General features: G+C 41.8%; 2 protein-coding genes across 2 annotated transcripts in view; one reads left to right on the top strand and one right to left on the bottom strand.

Moving 5' to 3' along the window:
• The window catches only part of RNF125 (ring finger protein 125), a 23,384-nt gene that overhangs the window by 14,393 nt on the left and 3,141 nt on the right, over positions 1–5,850 (bottom strand). The window lies entirely within an intron of this gene.
• TRAPPC8 (trafficking protein particle complex 8) overlaps positions 2,661–5,850 on the top strand; it is a 104,679-nt gene continuing 101,489 nt past the window's right edge. Inside the window, exon 1 of the mRNA XM_019547487.1 lies at positions 2,661–2,681. The gene's annotated coding sequence lies outside the window, so the exon portion shown is untranslated. The remainder of the gene's footprint in view (positions 2,682–5,850) is intronic.

The following is a 5,850-nucleotide window of genomic DNA, read 5'->3' as shown; positions in this document are numbered from 1 at the left end:
CGAGGTTCTGAGGGTGCTACGTCACCCTAAAGTGACGGTAGGCGGCGCTAGGGGGTTCACGGCCGCCCCTGGCGCGCGCGCCCTCACACACGTGGAGAAGAGGAAGCTTTAATTAGAGTGGCTTCAAGAGCCGCTCTAATTAAAGCACCTGCAGTGTCAGTGTATTCAGCGTCCTGTGCTTCAAAATGCTGGTGGGGTGCTTGAACTTAAGCTCATTTGATGAGCTGTAGTTCAAGCACTCCTGCCATCTATTTGTACTGTGGGGATCCTGAATAGATGTGACATGGAGGCTGCTGGCACATGTTAATTAACATGCTCTGGCAGACTCGATTAATTGAGTCTGCTCCCACATGTGCTAATTAGCACTCATTAGAGTAGACATGCAGCACATGTACAGGTACCCAAAATTCCTCCTAATTTTCAGCCTAAATTTCCCCTGCTGCAGTTTGAGGCTGTTGTTCCTCATCCTGTCCCCTACAGCCACAGAGAAAAGTTCATCTCTATGATATCTGTAATCACCCTTCTGGTATTTGAAGTCTGTTATCAAATTCCACCTTAGTCTTCTCTTCTCCAAATTAAATAGCCCTAGTTCTTTCAGCCTTTCCTCATAAGACTTGCCTTCTAGGCCCCTAATTATTTTTATTGCCTTGTGCTGGACTCTTTCAAACTGTCCGCATTTTTCTTGAAGTGTGCAGCCCAAAACTGGACATAGAACTCCAAGTGAGGCCTCCCTAGTGCTAAATAAAGATGAACAATCACATATCTTGATTGGCAAGTGACGCTCCTGTTAATACAACCCAGGATGCTATTAGGTTTTTTTGCAACAAGAGCACACTGTTGGATCATATTTAGCTTTTGATCCACCATAAACCCCAGGTCCTTCTCTGCAGTACTGCAGCCAAGCCAGTCATTCCCCAATTTGTATCTGTGCCTGTGGTTATTCCATCCCAAGCATAGGAATTTGCTCTTGTCCTTGTTCATCTGGTTGATTGCCAACATTTTTTCCAGTTTATCCAGGTCATTCTAGCCCTGCTCTTGGAATGTGTACAGTTCCACTCAACTTGATGTCATCCACAAATTTGTTGAGTGTGCATTTGATTGCAACATCCAAATCATTAATGAAGATGTTGTATGATACTAGACCCAGGACAGACCCCTGGGGAACCCCCTACCTCCTCCCAACCAGACACTGAGCCATTGAAGACTACTTGCTGAATATGATATCTCACCAGTTATGTATCCACCTTACAGTACATTCATCTTAGCTTATTAATGAGGATGTCACAGAAGATAGTGTCAAAAATCTTGCCAACATCAAAGTATACCATATCCGTTGCTCTTCCCCTCATCCACAAGCCTGTCACTTTGTCATAGAAGGAAATCAGATTGGTCAGGCACGACTTGCTCTTGGTGAATCCATGCTGACTGTTCCTGATCACCCTGTTCTATTCTAGGTGCTTCACAATGGATTCTTTAAGGACCTGCTCCATGATCTTTCCAGGTATAGAGGTCAGACTGATTGGTCTTTAGTTCCCTGGATTTTCCTTTTTCCCCTTCTTAAAGATGGGCACTACATTGCCCTTTTCCAGGTATCCAGGACCTCACCCGACCTTCATGAGCTCTACCTCCACCAATTCCTCCAGTAGTACATCCTGTTTAGCCTGCTGCCTTGTAAGCATGTAGCTTCCCTAAGTAATTCCTGATCTGATCTGCCATTACTCTAGGCTGTTTGTCTCTTTCCCTATTGCTGCTGCGAACTGAGCTCATTAGCTAGTAGCTGCCCCACTCGTGAAAACTGAAATAAAAAAGGCATTAAATACTTCAAACTCTCTGCATCATCTGTGACTAGATTGCCTTTTGCAAGGGACCTGTGGAATCTCTGGTCTTCCTCATAAATAATTCCTTTTTATTGTCTTTTATGTTCCTTGCCAGCTATATCTCAAATTATGCCTTGGCCTTCCTAATTTTCTCTCTGCACGCTGTTGCCAGCTTTGGCCATTTTCAAGGTGCCTAGGCTAAGCTACAGAAGTGTTGCTAAGCAGAAGGCCTAAAGCCTATATCTGAGTGACTGCAGTGTGAACCTTTGCAGATGTGACAACTAACTTGGTCAGCAAGTAAAGGAAGCCATCAAACACAATTATACAAAGCACAAGACCTGAAAAGTAAAAACATATATTAAATAACCCATATACACATTATCTCATAGCTTTATCTTAAAAAGAGTAGTAGTAGTGATTGATGTAACCAAATGTATTAGATGTTATTTTGCTATAATAAATATATTTTTGTTAAAATGCTTAAATAATTTGTAAAAACAAAAACAGCCTTGTCAGTGAAGACCATAAAGTAAGGTGAATAAGAAACAGGAACAGCATTCCACAATGGGGAAGGAAAGGAGATAAGGAACCCTACCTCTTTCCCAAGGATATAAATTCCAACTAATTGACGCCTTCCAAGTCTACAAGAGATCTGGTTCAGTCCAGTTCCAAAAGTTTTAGTGAAACAAAGAAATTTAAATAAAACCAATCAGATATTATGTACTAGAATATTAAAACTAGTCATCTATAAATATTGGACATAGGCTGGAGGGAAATTTGGAAAACTGAGCACATTCAAAAAGATCTACTGCCAATCTGTGCACCACCTTCTTTCTACCTCTTGAGTCTCCCCAGCCAGTATAGGTGAGAATCTACGTTGTGCTGTTGCAGGTAGCCAGATAGACATTGGGATAAATGTTTGTTTTTATGTTTTAAGGTGCAAACAATTAAAAGGTTGGACTGTTGACTTGTTTCTCCCTCTTATCAGAAGCCTGCCCACAAGGTTACCTGTAATCTGGGTAACAATGCCCATGCAATAAGTCTTGCTATTTGGTATTGGGGTAGGACAGTGAAAAATGGACTGCATGGAGCCTCACCCCAAAAAGAGGTTCAAAGGTAGGCTGACTAGATAGTCTTCTGCTTGCTTGGGTGATGTGCTGATATTGGTGGGAAGTGTGAGGTCTTCCAAAACAGGAAGCCTGATTTGGGGTTCTGAATGTCAGGGGAACAGGGGCTGGTTGGGGGGGAGGAAATCTTAAGGAACAGAGTAAGAGGGAGAGAATGAGCTCACAGTACATCAGACAAAGATCAGTTATCTCAGATTTTGTTTACCCCCAAGATCACATCGGAGCTTGTAAGCTGGGAAAGTTGGAAAGGAAGCAGTGTTGGGAACCAGAAGAATTGTCCAGTTTAACATCAGTCTAGTTGAAAATGTAGTAGAATTGTCTCTGGAAGTGTCTTCTAAATCTGTTATAATTTGGTATGAAAGCATAGTGCTGTGGGTTTATTAGAGGATTGAAAAATATTTACAAAAGACTGCTAGGTACAGATCCTGTTAGTTATTTATGTTAAATAAAAGCAGAAAGTAGCCTACAGTCTTGGCTACATTCTGCTCTCAGTTAAATCAATGGGAATTTTAGGATTTGGTCTGTGAAGATGAGTGAATTTATCAAAAATGCAATAGAATGACATTAGAACTATGGAAATTATACTGTGAAACTTTAAGCAGCAGACACAGGAACTGTCACATCAGGCACCTCAGTGGACATGCTTGACAGACTGCTCGAGATAGTGTCTACACAATTCTCTGAGATAAGGCTGGGAGCATGAGGAAAGCTTTATTGATGTTTTGTCTAAGCTTGCTAGATTGAAACCTGAAGCAATAAACATTGACTGATATTTTCATTTTTACTTTGATCTGTACATGCTTTTTCCCCCCCTACTGTGTGTCTAACCAGACTAAAAAGCAGCAAAAGAGTAAGGAAGTGTCTTTTTGTGTGCTTTACAGAGTGGACTGGTTGCAATGGGGGCCTGATGCTGCCATAGGGAAAAAGCCAAAAAAACCAAGAGAATAACATGCTTTCCATTCCCATTTGCTCAAGCAGCCTCTTGCAGTCTTTTCCAGCCCACACAACAGCCAAAAACAGAGGATGAAGTTGTGGCAGTGCCACCTTTAATGTTCCTCCTATTTCTCAATCTGTGACATGGGCAACAGCAATTTTCCTGGAGATCTGAATCTAAAGCTCCAAATGTCATTGATATGATGGGTGGAGCTGACCTGAAGCTGGCAACGAGGCAAAATCCTTGGAAAATGTCTGAAGCATAGCATCTCACTATAATATAGTTTAATTAGTTCTTGATTTTAACTGTCTTGCATCACATGCAGCCTTTCAAAACTGCAAAGTAGTGTGAAGCACTACTGCACTGGAAATCACACACTGGCAGCACTCACTTTAAATAAGTGTTGAAGACTATTCAAGGGTGTGGTGAGGAAGGCTGAATAAATCCTCTGTCCCAGAGTAAACCACATTATAATATGATTTAGAAGGAAGGGTAGATATGTACCTTTATAGACTGACTAAATAAAAGATATATATGATTTAGCCACAGTTGTGTCATAAAGCCACATTTTGATCTAGATCAGGGGTTTCCAGACTCTGTACTCCTGGGGCAGGCAAGACACCTCTGGGGGTTACATAGGAGACATTGTGCAATAGCAGATTTAATTTTCATAATAATAATAGGTATTTAAGGAGTTAAAATATAAAATGTATGCTGGTGGGGGTATGCAGACAGCTGGTAAATCTGGAAGGGGGTATGCAATAAGCAAAAGCCTGGGAACCTCTGATCTAGATTGTTTTTGTACTTTAAACAGCATTTTCTGTTTCCTTAACAGACAGAGTATTCTTTGCTAAATAACCCTGGATTATGGTTCACCCCAGTTGTCTGACAGCCTTCCTCTTTTAATGTCACAGGTTGTGATACCAGATTGCCCTCTGACCCTTTTGTTTGCTTTACCTGCTAAATCATCACCAAGGGAAAGGATGAAATGCTTTATATCAACTAAACTGCTCTGTATCTTGTCCCCTCCACTCCCTATAAAAAGTTTGGATAGGTTTTCGGCTATAACAAACTCTCATCTATATTTGAGGTTCCATGATCCAGCCTTAAAACAATTTGCCATTCAACTTTATTTGTTCAAGAGACGTGTAAATAAGGAGCTGGTTTACTTAAGAACAGCCAGTGTGGAGGTAAAAGAAATAGCTAAACTTCTCAGGATATTGTTCCTGAACTTTGTTGAAAGCCCCCTCCCCCCTGCCCTTCCCCCAAAAAGAAAAAGCAATATATGATCTGCACAATTGATTGAAATATCTGGTAATTTTTTTCAAGTCCTAGCTTTATATAACACATTATTTTTGAAGACCATGAGAATGGCGTGGAAGGAATGAAACCAGAAAGGGATGATTTAATTGCCTGCCTGTCCTGCAACAAGCATGTCACAATTCACCAGTGCCATTCACTTAGAGAAGGAAGCAGCAAAACTGGCTATATGCCTCCTTTTGTGGTGTACAGATTCTGGGGGTAGCTACTGACCAGACCAATCCTTGGGAAGCTGAGGAGAGCCAGAACAATCAAGCCTATAATGCCACCCTCTCCCCCCATACCTCTTTTTTCCTAAATACTTGCTTTCACCATCTTGCAGGGATTTGTGCTGCCACACAGGGTTGTCTGCATAAAATACACAGTTGTAAAGAGACTCATGTGAGTACTCCCCATAGGTTTGTTCTTTTTTCCTTAGGTTGCTATTAAGGTAACCCTGATCCAAGGTCGAATGGTCACAAACTCCTCCATGACCTTTTCAGGCTGGACATGGGGATGTGGGCATGTTAGAAGGGAGGAATAGCCTACAATCGGACCTAGACAGGTTACAGGGGTGGGCGGACGAGAATAGGATGGGATTCAACACCGACAAGTGCAAGGTGATGCACCTGGGGAGGAAGAACCAGTACCATACCTACAGGCTGGGGAACTC

The sequence above is a fragment of the Crocodylus porosus genome, unplaced genomic scaffold (assembly GCF_001723895.1).
Source record: "Crocodylus porosus isolate Cpor-Errol unplaced genomic scaffold, CroPor_comp1, whole genome shotgun sequence".
NCBI classification, from domain to species: Eukaryota; Metazoa; Chordata; order Crocodylia; family Crocodylidae; genus Crocodylus; species Crocodylus porosus.
The sequence above is the reverse complement of the archived record's forward strand: the minus strand, read 5'-3'. Positions and strand labels throughout refer to the sequence as shown.